This window comes from Mandrillus leucophaeus, unplaced genomic scaffold, assembly GCF_000951045.1.
Source record: "Mandrillus leucophaeus isolate KB7577 unplaced genomic scaffold, Mleu.le_1.0 Scaffold27, whole genome shotgun sequence".
Lineage (NCBI taxonomy): Eukaryota > Metazoa > Chordata > Mammalia > Primates > Cercopithecidae > Mandrillus > Mandrillus leucophaeus.
The window spans coordinates 4,417,390-4,431,533 of NW_012102809.1; the positions used below are offsets into that span (position 1 = coordinate 4,417,390).

Below are 14,144 nucleotides of genomic sequence, written 5' to 3' on the forward strand. Positions count from 1 at the left end.
TGGGGCGGGGCACAGATGCTCCCCGACCTGGCTCGAGGAACTGCGAGCTGGAGGCGCGGCTGTTCTCTGGGCGGACCTCAGCAATGCGAACCCTGCGGTTGCCGGAGCTCTGAGCGCCCTGCCCGGAGTCCCGCGGAGCCTGGCGAGGAGGGGTCGCTGCATCCCGAGGGCCAGCCGTGAGCCGGGAGGTGGGGTAACAATTCAGGGCATATGCTTAAGAACAGCTAGGTCATGCACCCCCAAATCGAAGGTTTGCAGACCTGGTAGGACACCTGGGGATCAGAAGGGATTTTTGGAGTACGCAACTTTTTAGTGTCAGTTAAGAGTTCGTGGATATTTTTGAGTTCTGCTGAGGCGTATGCAAAGTATTTGGGGAAGAATTCTTAATAGTTGGAAGGGCCTTGGCTGTGTCACCTTGTCCAGTTCCCAGAGAACCAAAAAACAAAACAGAACAAAACAAAACCACCCCTCTAAATTCTGTGCCCAAGTTGTCCTATCCAAGCATGCCTAGGCGTTTTAGTATTAGGTAGCTGGCACTTGTGGACCACCTATAGTGAGCCAGGCTAATTGTAAATCTTTTGACAACCCTGTAAGGAAAACGATATTGCCCTTTTGAGCTGATGTGGAAATTGCCCTGTTGAGCATATTGCCCTGTTGAACTGATGTGGGAACTGAGACCCAGAAAGATTAACCTGGTGAATTTCCCAAAGACATGAGGCTTGCAGGTGGGCAGAATCCAAGTCTCAAGTAACTTTAGCACTAAGTTTCATCAGGTAGATCTGGGTAATAGTGTACGTGGGGCAACACCGAAAGTCAAATAGAACAATTTGGGCTTATCCCAAAGCCTTTCTCCAGATTTCTTTTCTTTTTTTTTTTTGAGATGGAGTTTCCCTCTTGTTGCATAGGCTGCAGTGTGATGGCGCAATCTCAGCTCACTGCAACCTCCACTTCCCGGGTTCAAGTGATTCTCCTGTCTGGGGCTCCCGAGTAGTTGGGATTACAGGCATGCGCCACCAGGCCTGGCTAATTTTTTGTATTTAGTAGAGATGGGGTTTCACCTTGTTGATCATACTGGTGTCAAACTCTTGACCTCTGGTGATTCACCCGCCTCGGCCTCCCAAACTGTTGGGATTACAGGCGTGAGCCACCACACCCGGCCTCTCCAGATATTACAGAGTGGTAGTTGGTAGGCAGAGCTGCCTCTCTCAGAGACCTAGACTCTCTCCAAGGCTGTTAGGTGACCCTCAGAGGTGATGGAAATGCAGTAATCAGATATTGCAGATAATACAAGACTCATTCATTTCCAGAAGATGAAATGGCTGTCGTGGAAATATTTTTAAAATCTCGTACTGGTAAGCATATTTTGATAGTGAAACCTTTTGCAATACAAGCAAACTACTCTCAGGCTTATACCTACCACAGAAAAGAGTGGGGTGTGGGAAAGTAGCTTATCTTTTTCAAAGTATAATTTTAAAAATATAGAAAGAGCATGTGTCAAAGATTTACTTAGCTCATTAATTAGGGAACCAACAGGGTGCTAAAGAAGAAGTTAAAAGACTAGTTAATATAGTCAATGTAAAAAAAAAAGAATGCTGGAATAGATTGCAAAGTTAGAAACAAAACTGGTTAATATCCTACAGAGCAATAAAACCATGACCTCGGGAGGAATGTTTTTTCCTATTGGGTAAATCATTTGCACCTCTACCAGCTGTCATTTACTAAAGTCCCATTATATCCAGCATTTGAGAGAAAGGAGATGGTTGAAGAGACAGACATTCCTGGCAGAGGGTCATCTTGGGTCCATGTTTGGCTTACTAAACTGTTAAGAGGTCTCCAGACTATGCCTTGTAAACATGGCTGCCATGGCCCTGTGGGTGGGAGAGCCAGTTGCAGCAAAAGGGAACTATTGTGATTTGGGTAGATGCTCCACCTGAGCTTGAAGATCTTTGTATCTGTGCTAAGGAGTTTGGATTCCGTGCTGAGCGCAAGCAGAGAGCCATTGAAGATACAATTGGCATGCCCAGCTATCCAGTTCTCAGGGAAATCCTGGACTCCAGATATATCTTCAGGGTGTAATGCTTCTGGATAAGAGTACGAAAGGCAGAAGCTCAGTCAACACCTCTCTAAAGTGCTAATCTTCACCCTGTTATATAACCAGCTTCCTCTGGCGCTTATGAAAACCTTGGGGAGGGGGTTCTCCAGTCTGGTTAGATCCTGTCTAACCTGTGTATAGGGACAAAAACCGAAACACGGCGGTGGCCTTAAAGTGGTAGAATTGCAGGGGACTGATGCTGCCTAGGAGGGCTGTTGACGTTCTTTGGGTTCAGAGAATCTCAGACTCTCTTAGCAGGTGCCCGGGAGATGTTGTCTCCGGCTATAATGAATCTTTGGGCTCAGGGTATCAGCTTCACAGGGTTGTGCTCAGTGGTAGTGCGGATGTTTCTTTTGTGAGATCACAGAGTAGATTATATCGGAGTAGAATGTTACATGATGACTCTGTCAGTCATGATAATTTTTATTTTTATTTCCAATATTTGCATCATCAGATAGTGTTATTACAGCATATACAAAGTCTGTTGCATTCAGTCTTGAGGAACTATTCTGATACACACTGTCCAGTTAACAGTGCAAGCTAGAAATCTGGAGGAGTCTTTGATTCCCTTACCTCACTGACACCTCACATCTATCATTCACCAAATACTAGTGATTCTGTCTCCTAAATATACTTTTTTAAATTCCCCGCCCCCGCCCCCATCTCATATCCCTCTACATGGTCTTAATTCATGCCCTCATTGATGTTGAGATTACTGTTACCTGGATTCCTGTAGCAGCCACTTCCCAGTATTGCTAATTTAGTACCAACTCTGCAATCCGTTCTCTCCCTGCTTCCTGGCTGGTCTCCCTAAATTTTAAATCTTACACCCCACACGATTCTCCCCGGTCTCTCCCCAAGACTGAACATCTCTTAGTGAGTCCTCTTTGCCTGCTAAACAAACCCAAGCTGCTTAGCACTGGCAAATAAGGCCCACAGGATTTCCCCTGCCTGCCTTCTTAGGCACCTCTTTCCGGCCCACACGTTAACTTCCCATTTCAGGTGAACTTGGGATGCCCAGTTTCTCTGAGTTTCCAGGTTCTCTCATTCCAGGCACTGGCATATCCAGGAATCTCCTCTGACTCACCCACTGGTTACTTCTCTTCTGAGCCCCTGCAGTCTCCTGGGCATTTCTTTCTTCTGGCCCCTATGTCACTGTGTTTTATGTCTAATTAGTAATCTGTTTTATTACAAGGGGCATATCCTGGGAAGAATTCTACCCTATATTCAACCCCATTTCTCATTTCCGGACACACTGCTTGACAGAAAATACTGTACTCTGTGAAGGTTTGTTGGATGATGGATGAGCTGTTGAAAGTTTCCTTCTGGAGCGTGCTTTTCCACATTTGATAATACGTTGTGAGTCAGTTGCTACCTTTTTATTAAGTTGTCAGAAGGTGTTAACATGAGTGTTTTTGTGGTTTGTGTGTTTTGTTGCTTTTCCAGTGAGTGGTAGCTAAAGCAAAGGACTTTGACTATTGCCAAGTTCCTGTGCAGAAATGAACCGGGAAAAGTGGTACGAAGGAAACTATGGTGTTATTTAACTATAAATTTCTGGGTGAAAAATCTATTATAGCTTTTTCCATTAGTCATTAAAATGATTAGTCCATGTTCGACGTTCTGTATCATAATTGTTTCCTGCTTTAGTTGGATGACAGCTTGAGATAAATTAAACCTGTGACATTATTATGCTTCCTTTACAAAATTAATTCTCTTTTCTTCTTCCTAGCTAGGCTTTGTATTGCCTTCCTACACAACCTTATATGTCAGAGATATTAAAAATAATATGCTGGAATATTACCTGCTTTGGGGCATTTTTCTTATTTCCCATCGTTATAATTTAGAGAAGAAAGTCATTTCAAAAGTAAACGTTTGACTCATTTTATCACCTCTGTCTAAGTGCTTTACACCTGCGTGATTTGTTCATTCATCCAAGGCTCTTTTATCCACTCTTTCTATGTGTTGCACAAGCATTAACCTGACCTTGTATTTGAGGATTACTTTTCAACTATCCTTCTGTAGAAAAAAAAGTCATTTTTGGAGGACACTCCCTCTGAAAATGATTGGAACTGATAGATACACTGTGTAAGAAATGGCTGTTTTTTCCTGGAGTCATTCCATTTTTTTCTTGTTTATACTACAGTTTAAATAAATTTACCTGTCCTAATGAATACATAAGAAGAAGAACAATACCTACAATTTAGTCAACCACAGAGAGCCACAAAGACAATTATATGTATTCAGCACAATGTTATATAATTTACATGCATTTAAGGGCTGAGAAGAATGTTCCAGAATGGCATCCCTGGTTCGTAGACGCAGATGGTGTCCTTATTGACTCAGCAAAGGTGCTCCTGCCTTCTCCATTCCGTATAAGAAAGAAGTACATTTAAAATTTCACCCACAAATCACCAGCTTGACTTCAAATAAGGTTGGAAAAACATAGTCAATCCTTATTTTTTATTTTTGCAGTTTGTGTATTTGAGAATTTGCCTACTTGCTAAAATTTATTTGTAAACTTTATTTTTTATTTATCTTTTTTTTTTTTGAGATGGAGTCTTGCTGTCTCTCCCAGGTTGGAGCGTGGTGGCATGATCTCGGCTCTCTGCAGCCCCTGCCTCCTGGGTTCAAGTGATTCTCTAGCCTCAGCCTCTGGAGTAGTTGGGACTACAGGCATGCACCGTTATGCCTGTCTAATTTTTTTGTATTTTTAGTAGGGATGGAATTTCACCATGTTGGCCAGGCTGATCTTGAACTCCTGACCTCAGGTGATCCACCAGCCTCGGCCTCCTAAAGTGCTGGGATTACAGGTGTGAGCCACTGCACCCGGCCTATTTGTAAACTTTAAATCAATACTCATGGGGCATCTGCAACATGTCCAGAGTGTTGGAAAATTTGACTTGCCTGAAGCACGTATTCACGGCTGAGGTCAAACAAGGTGACCTTCTGCCTTCTTCTTTCAACTGTCATACTGTAAACAAATATCCTTATTGGGATTTACTTAGTGCCACATATTTTCATACTTTTGTGCTTTTTTTCTTTTTTTGCGATTTGCTGTTTAAAATGGCCTGCAAGCTTAATGCTGAATTGCTATCTAGTATAAAAGCAATAAGGCTGTGATGTGCCTCATAGAGAAAATGTGAGATAGACTTCATTCAGGCCTGAGTTTATAATGCTGTTAGCAAATTCAGTATTATTGAATCAACTATATGTATATGTGTGTGTGTGTGTGTGTGTGTGTGTGTATATATATATTATTTTTTTTAAAATGATGTGTCTTTCAACAGAAACATACGTCAGATAAGCTTATGTATTGACTGGTTGATGAAAATGTAACTAGAGACTCAAAGGAAACTAATCCTGTATTACCCCTAGAAACAATGGTTCAGTATTGACTTATTCAGTATTTGCTATGACTTTAGAAAATCTAATTATCATGAATAATGAGAATTAACTGTATATACAGCTGTCTTAGGTTAGGGTCTCCCAGAAGCAGACCCCAAGAGAGGAGTTTATTTGGAGAATGATTCCAGGAAACCTTGGTATAAGAGTAGAGAATTAAAAGAGGCAAGGAAAGGCAGGCATTAAAGGGTAAAATCATCAAGCAAGTTACCTCTGTGGACAACTGACACTCAATTCTACTGTAGTATCCTGGGCGCCAGTGAAGAACATGTGCCTCAGGTGTCCTTCCTGAAGGGAGGAAAGGTAAGATATTTTTAAGTATTTGGGGATTTTTTTTTAAAAATGAGACAGAGTCTCACACTGTCACCCAGGCTAGAGTGCAGTGGAGCGATCTCGGCTCACTGCAGCCTCCACCTCCTGAGTTCAAGCCATTGTCCTGCCTCAGCCTCCCAAGTCGTTGGGACTACAGGTGCCCACCACCATGCCCAGCTAATTTTTTTGTATTTTTAGTAGAGATGGGGGTTTCACTGTGTTAGCCAGGCTGGTCTCAAACTCCTGACCTTGTGATCCGCCCACCTTGGCCTCCCAAAGTGCTGGGATTACAGGTGTGAGCCAACATGCCTGGCCGTATTTGGGGATTTTTCATGATCTTTCTCTTATTTCTAGTTTAATTCCACTGTATTCCAAGAACATTCTTTGCAGGAATTCAATTCTTTTAAATTTGTTAAAGTAGTTTTATATCCAGTAGTATGTGGCCTATCGTGGTGAACATTCCATGTGTCATCACAAGAGTGTGCATCCTATCATTCATTGTCACTTACTGATTTTGTGTCTCCTTGTTCCATAAATTACTGAGAGAGGAATGTTGATGTCGCCATATGTAATAGTAAATGTGACTATTTCTCTGTTCAGTTCAATCAGTTTTTGCTTCATGCATTTTAGAGCTCTGTTGTTAGGTGGCTACAAACTGATGACTGTATGTCTTCTTGATGAATTGACCTTTATTATTTTGTACTGTCCCTTTTTATCCCTGGTAAGTAATTTTCCTTTATATGAAGTCTATTTTTTATATTAATGTAGACAACACAGCTTTCTTTGGATTAGTGTTTGCGTGGTTTATCTGTTTTCATTCTTTGACTTTTAATATATGTGTATCATTATATTTAAAGTAGGTTTCTTGTAAACAACATATAGTTGTTAGTTTTTTTAAAAAAAAATCCAATCTGACAATCTTTGTTTTTTAAATGATATATTTAGACCATTTACATTTAATATGATTATTGATATTATTAGATGTAGACCTCCTATTTTGTTATTTTTCTGTTTGTTTTTGCTCTTCCCTTCTCCTTCCTTACCTTCTTTGAATTATTTTTAGTATTCCATTTTAATTTATCCATTAGGGTAGGTTTTAAAAATTTTTTAATTAATTATTTATTTATTTATTTTTGCTTTATGTCTGTATTAGTCCATTCTCACACTGCTATAAAGAACTACCTGAACTGTAATCCCAGCACTCTGGGAGGCTGAGGCAGGTGGATCTCTTGAGCTCAGGAGTTTGAGACCAGCCTGGGCAACATGGTGAAACCCCATCTCTACAAAAAATACAAAAAAATCAGCTAGACATGGTGGCACATGCCTGTACTCCCAGCTACTCAGGAGACTGAGGTGGAGGATTGATTGGGCCCAGGAGGCAGAGGTTGAGCTGAGATTGTGGCACTGCATTCCAGCCTGGGAGACAGAGCAAGACTCTGTAGAACAATACAAAGCAAAACAAAACAAAACAACAACAACAACAAAAACCCCAAACCAACAATCTACCTGGGACTGGGGAATTTATAAAGAAAAGAGGTTTACTTGACTTATGGTTCTGCTGGTTGTAGAGGAAACATGGCTGGGGAGGCCTCGGGAAACTTACAGTTATGGCAGAAGGTGAAGGAGAAGTTGGTACATCTTCACATGGCAGAGCAGAAGAGAGAGAATGAAGGGTGAAGAACTACACACTTTTAAACAACCAGATCTCTTGAGAACTAATTCACTATCACAAGAATAGCAAGGGAAACATCTGCCCCGATGATCCAATGACCTCACACTAGGCCCCATCTTCAACACATGGGGATTACAGTTCAACATGAGGTTTGGGTGGGGACACAGAGCCAAACCATATCAATCTCTTTGTATTTTTTTCCAGTGGTTGTTCCAAAGAATATATAATATTATGATATTATATATATACACACATATACATATATATGTATGTTTGTGAATATATATACACACATACATACATATATATAGTTTATCTGGATTTAATATTTAACAACTTCAAGTAAAATGTTGAAGACTGGTAACCATATAGGTTTCTTCACCCTCCCTGCTTATGTTATAGTTGTCATCTGTATTACATTTGGATACATTGACACCCTCCCAAACAGTGTTACAATTTTTGCTTTCAAACTTCATACATAGTTTCAATAACTTAAAAAAGAAAAGTATTATTTAACCAGCTATTTATCATTTCTACTGTTTTTTATTCATTCCTGAAGTTTCAGATTTTCTTCTAGGAACATTTTTCTTCCACGTTAGCTTCCTTCAGGAATTTTTCTTAGATACATTGGCAATGAATTCTCTTTGTTTTCCTTCATCTGAGAATATCCTTATTTTACATTCATTCCTGAAGGATATTTTCATTGGATATAGAATTCTGAGTTGACATTTTTTTTCTTTTAGCACTTTAAAGATTTTACTCCACTGCCTTTATGGTTTCTAATGAGGAATCATTAGTATTCACTAGTATTTGAGTTGTTGGTCTCCTATGCAAAATATATCATTTTGCTATGGCTGCTTTCTAGATATTTATCTTTGGTTTTCAGCAGTTTAATTTTGATGTGTGTTAGCATGGTTTTCTTTGAGTTTATTTTGTTTGGTTTTTCTAGACTTCTTGAATCTATGCGTTTATGTCTTTTGCCATATTTGAGGAATTTCTGTTCATTGTTTTGTCAAATATTTTGTCTGTCCTGATATCTTTCATCTCTTGTTCAGGGACTCCACTGATATTGAGATTGTCCCACAAGTTCCTGTGGCTATTTACCTACTTTTAATCCTTTTTCTCTTTGTTTTACAGAAAGGTAATTTTCACTGATCTATTTTTAAATTCACCGACATCGTTCTCTCTCATTTCAATTCTGTTATTGAGCCCACTTAGTGCATTTTTAAATTTCAGGTATTCTGTTTTTCAATTCTCAAATTTCTATTTGGCTTTTTAAAAACTAGTTTCTCTTTCTTTGCTGACTACTTATGTCTTTCTTTTATATTTGGAAGTGCTTACATTCACCTCATAGAGGAAGGTCATAATGACTGCTTTACATTACTGACCCCTATGCATTTAGTCTCTTGCACTTGACTCCTTGCATTTTTTTTATGCCTCCAGTGAACCTGTTTTGGGACTCCACTTGTCCATTGGACTTCCCCACCCTCACTGCTGTGGCCTGCAATTGACAATATCATGTCAAAGTCATGTCTTAAGTCCCCAGCTAGGCTAGGATCCTTGCTGATTCCTCTCCCTCAACGGTATCTTTGATCATGCTGGGCAAGCTGAATTAAATTGTTGTCAGTGCTTTTATTGATAGAAAAATTGCAGAAAAATCACAGGTTCAATTCAGCCAATGTAACACTTCATTATAATAATACAATGTGATTATTCTCTTGAATGACTGTTTTCATTCTAAAGCATCTGTAGAATTTCATGGAGCAGAAATGTAGTGCACATTTCATACCTCCAAATGTTTTAAGCCAAATTATAATTGCAGACAGCCCTTATAAATCTAATTATATGCCTTACAGTGACTCCACAGGTAGCCAGGCCAGATGGAATTAATATATTAGTGCTGCTATTAATCACATGAGATTAAGACAAATAATATAACATGATTATGTAAAATGATCTGCCGTTTATCTGCTGTGATCACCTACTTCATTAAGGTATTGGCAGCATTTAGCAAGGTTGGTGTTGCAGTCTGTTTTTGTTGCTCTAAAAGAATACATGTAGCTGGTAGTTTATAAAGAAAAGAGGTTTATTTGGCTCATGGTTCTGCAGGCTATACAAGAAGCATGGCACCAGCATCTGCTTCTGGTGAGCAGCTCAGGCTGCTTCCATTCCTGGTGAAAGGGAAAGGGGAGCTGACTTGTGCAGAGATCACTTCCAAGAGGGAAATCGAGAGAGAGGTGGGAGGTACCACGCTCTTTTTAATGTCCAGTTATCTTGGGAGCTAACCGAGTAAGAACTCACTGATACCTACTACCCCCATCCTCCATCTCTTCGTGAAAAGTCTGCCCCCAAGATCCATACACCTCCCATTAGGCCCCCCTTTTAACACTGAGGATCACATTTCAACATGAGATTTGGAGGGGGCAACCAAACCATGTCAAACTATAGGAGCGGTAAATTGACAACATCTACTTACTCATTCAAAAGAAATAGTGGGTAAAAACGTGAGATGATCCATGGATGTTTCAGCTTTTCTGTCACTGACCCTGCTTACTGAAAAGCAATAAATTCCTTCCTAACTTAAATAAAGTAATGGCAGATATGCCTAAGGCCGCAAATCTATTTAATGTAGCTGGAGTTAATTTGATTAATTGTGGATTTCTAGGCAGTAATCTCTTAAACTTTGTACTCAGCTTTATTAACTTTCAGAAGCTAAGATCAACTTTTCTGTTGCTGTCATACTTTGAAAAAACTCATATTAAGTACAATTGCTGATCTCAAACCCATTTAAAAATATTCCATTGTGTTCTGGGTGATTTCATTTCTTTTCATTAATTTCATGTTGAAATGTTTGGCTATCGAGTGCTGTGATAAAACCTTTCCTCATGAAACTTTCCAGAGAAAAATGTTTACTTTATTTCATAAATTATAGATGCTCAGAATTGAAATTAATTCCTTTATGTCTCCAAGAGGTGCTTATTGAGTGGTTACTATTTACCAGCACTGTCCTGGGCACTAGGGAGATGGGGGTGAACCAGACACATAAATGCCCAGCTTCTATGGAGGTCACATTCCAGTGGAGAAAGGCAAAAGTAATAGGTGGACAAATGTATAAAATAATTGCAGGTGTTAAATATTATGTAGAAAATGACCAGCTCATTTAAAACCTTATAGGGTGTGTTCAGAGTTTGGATTTCATTCTAAGAACAAAGAGAAGTTACTGGGAATTTAAAGTGGAAAGTGTAAGCAGGCCCACTATACACTGGTTGTCAGCTTATCACCCACCCACACACCAGGTTACACGAAGTGGGTTCGTTACTCACAGAAAGATAGCCAGGAACAACCAAAGCCTAAGGTCCATTGTAAGCTGGTCCCTCAAGGCTCAGGAAAGCTGCCCTAGGCAGGTGGAGTCTTGGCTGTGCATCCTCCACTTGCACTGCAGGTGAGGGATCCCAGAAAGCACCCCGCTCTGTGTTTTACACTCCGGAGTCCTGGGGGGTCCCTGGACCAAAGCACCGAAGGACATCCTGTTTCTGGAGGGGAACTGGAATAAAGCCCAGGCTATTGGGGCCAGCCTCTCCCTATCTCAGGACATTGCATTCCCAGCACATTTTATACTTATTCTTGAAGACAACAAGTGAGAAAAGTAGAAGAACTGGGTTGATTCAAGGTCACCTGGATAACTGTCTGCAGAAAGATGCCTTTAACAGTCCAAACTGGCTGCAATATTTTAAAATGGATTAAAGCAAGAACGAGTAATTAAGGGTGATAAATGTTCAGATAAAAGATGAACTGGAATCAAGGTGGGAGGAGTGAAGACGAACAGAAAGAAGGGTTCTCTGTAAAGTGTAGAATGTACTTTTAGATCACTAGAAATATTGCCTACAAACAATGATATATGTTTTCTTTTTCTTACTATAAATATAATTCTTATTTGTTTTATATATTTTTGTGTTGGCTACAATTTCTAAAACATAAATTAGTAATGGTTATAGAGGATATCCTCTAGGGTTTTAAATGTGATGTTGGTTTTTTGGATTTTAGGAGAGAGAGCCATTTCATATTAATGCATTATTACTCTGGTTCTAATTTTTGAACAGTTTTCAACAGGAATGGATGATGGATTTTATTGAATACTTTCTTGGTATTCATGAAAAGATTCTGTTTTTTTACTGATGCCTTGCCTAAAACTAATATATTTCTTAATATTAAACCATTCTATTCCTGTTTCTATAAATTTGACTTTTCTAGGTATCTTATATAAGTAGAATCATACAGTATTTGTCTTTTTGTGTCTGGCTTATTTGACTTAGCATGTCTTCAAGGTTCATTTATATCATAGTACATGTCAGAATTTCAATCCTTCTTAAGGCTAGATAATATTTGATTACATATATATATAGGTATATACACCACATTTTGTTTATTCATCTGCTGATGGACACATTTGGGTTGATTCCACATTTTGACTATTGTGGAAAATGCTGCTATGAATATAGGTGTACAAATACTTCTTTGACTCCTAGTTTTCCATTTCGGGAGGTATATACTCAAAAGTGGAGTTGCTGAATTATATGGTAAACCTATTATTAATTTTTTGAAGACCTGCCATAATGTTTTCCTTAATAGCTGCATCATTCCTACCAACAGTGCACAAAAGGTCCAATTTCTTCACAAACTTGCCAATAGTTTTATTTATTTGTTTTTTATTATTATTATTTTTTGAGACAGAGTCTCGCTCTGTCTGGAGTGCAGTGGCGTGATCTCAGCTCACTGCAACCTCTGCCTCCCTAGTTCAAGTGATTCTCCTGCCTCAGCCTCCCGAGTAGCTGGAACTACAGGTGCATGCTACCACACCTGGCTAATTTTTTGTATTTTTAGTAGACATGGGGTTTCACCACGTTAGCCAGGATGGTCTCGATCTCCTGACCTCGTGATCTGCCCACCTCAGCCTCCCAAAGTACTGGGATTACAGGTGTGAGCCATTGTGCCTGGCCATCCAATACTTATTTTTTAAGTTATTTTTAATTTTTCTGGGTGTATAGTAGGTGTATATGTTTATGGGGTACATGAGATATTTTGATACAGGCATGCAAAGTGAAATAATCACATCATGGGGAATGGGGTATTCAGCCCTTCAGGCATTTATCCTTTATGCTATAAACAATCCAGTTACACTCTTAGTTATTTTAAAATATGCAATTAAGTTATTGTTGACTGTAGTCACTCTGTTGTGCTGTCAATAGTAGGTCTTATTCATTCTTTCTAAGGACTTGTTTTTGTACCCAGTAACCATCCCCACCTCCCTGTCAGCCACCTACTACCCTTCCCAGCCTCTGGTAACCATCCTTCTACTCTCTATAGCCATGAGTTCAGTTGTTTTGATTTTTTAGCTCCCAGAAATAAGTGAGAACGTGTTTGTCTTTCTGTGCCTGGCTTCTTTTACCTGACATAATGATCTCCATTTTATTAAAAGTGAGCTCGCTGTAGATGAATGGATTTGTTTCTGGGGTCTCTATTCTGTTCCGTTGGTCTATGTGTCTGTTTTTGTACCAGTACGATGCTATTTTGGTTACTCTAGCTGTGTAGTGTAATTTGAAGTCAGGTAATGTGATTCCTCCAGTTTTGTTCTTTTTTTCTCAGCATAGCTTTGGCTATTCTTTTTTCTCAGGATAACTTTGGCTTTTGTGGTTCCACATACATTTTAGGATTGCTTTTTTTCTATTTCTGTAAAGAATGTTATTGGTATTTTGATAGGCATTGCATGGGTTCTGTACATCGCTTTAGTAGTATGGACATTTTAACAATATTGATTCTTCCAGTCCATGAACATGGATTATCTTTTCATTTTTTTGGTGCCTTTTTCAGTTTCTTTTATCAGTGTTTTATGGTTTTTATTGTAGAGATCTTTCAGTTCTTTTTTTAATTCCTAGGTATTTACTTTTATTTGTAGCTATTGTCAATGGTATTACTTTTTAAATTTTCACATTGTTCATAGTGGGGGATATAGATATGGTACTGATTTTTGTATGTCAATCTTATATCCTGCAACTTTGTTGAATTTGTTTATCAGTTCTAATAGTTTTTTTTTGTGTATGGAGTCTTTAGGATTTTCCAAATACAAGATCATATCACCTCCAAACATGGATAATTTGACTTCTTCCATTCCAATTTGGATGCCTCTTACTTATTTCTCTTGTCTGATTGGTCTAGCTAGGACTTCCAGTACAATGTCAAATAACAGTGGTGAAAGTGGGCATCCTTGTCGTGTTCCAGATCTTAGAGGAAAGGTTTTTATTTTTTCTCCCATTCAGAATGACACTAGCCGTGTGTGTGACATATATGACTTTATTACAGTTGAAGTATGTTCCTTCAATACCCAGTTTTTGGAGGTTGTTTTTGTTTTATATTTTATCATGAAGGGATGTTGAATTTTATCAAATGTTTTTTCAGCATCAATTGGAGTGATTATTGTTGTTATCTTTCACTCTGTTGATATGATGTATCATATTGATTTGCATGTGTTGGACCATTTTTGCATCCCAAGGGTAAATCTTACTTGGCCATGATAAATGATATTTCTAATCTATTGTTGAATTTGGTTTGCTAGTATTTTTTTGAGAATTTTTGCATCAATACTAATCAGAGTTATTGGCCTGTAGTTTT

At 38.9% G+C, this 14,144-nt stretch overlaps 1 protein-coding gene and 1 long non-coding RNA gene across 2 annotated transcripts in view; one reads left to right on the top strand and one right to left on the bottom strand.

The window, feature by feature from the left end:
- LOC105542865 overlaps positions 1–10,098 on the top strand; it is an 11,187-nt gene extending 1,089 nt beyond the window's left edge. Inside the window, exon 2 of the long non-coding RNA XR_001006543.1 lies at positions 9,588–10,098. This is a non-coding gene — a long non-coding RNA (uncharacterized LOC105542865). The remainder of the gene's footprint in view (positions 1–9,587) is intronic.
- The window catches only part of ECI2 (enoyl-CoA delta isomerase 2), a 48,819-nt gene that overhangs the window by 20,556 nt on the left and 14,119 nt on the right, over positions 1–14,144 (bottom strand). The gene's annotated exons all lie outside the window — the stretch shown is intronic.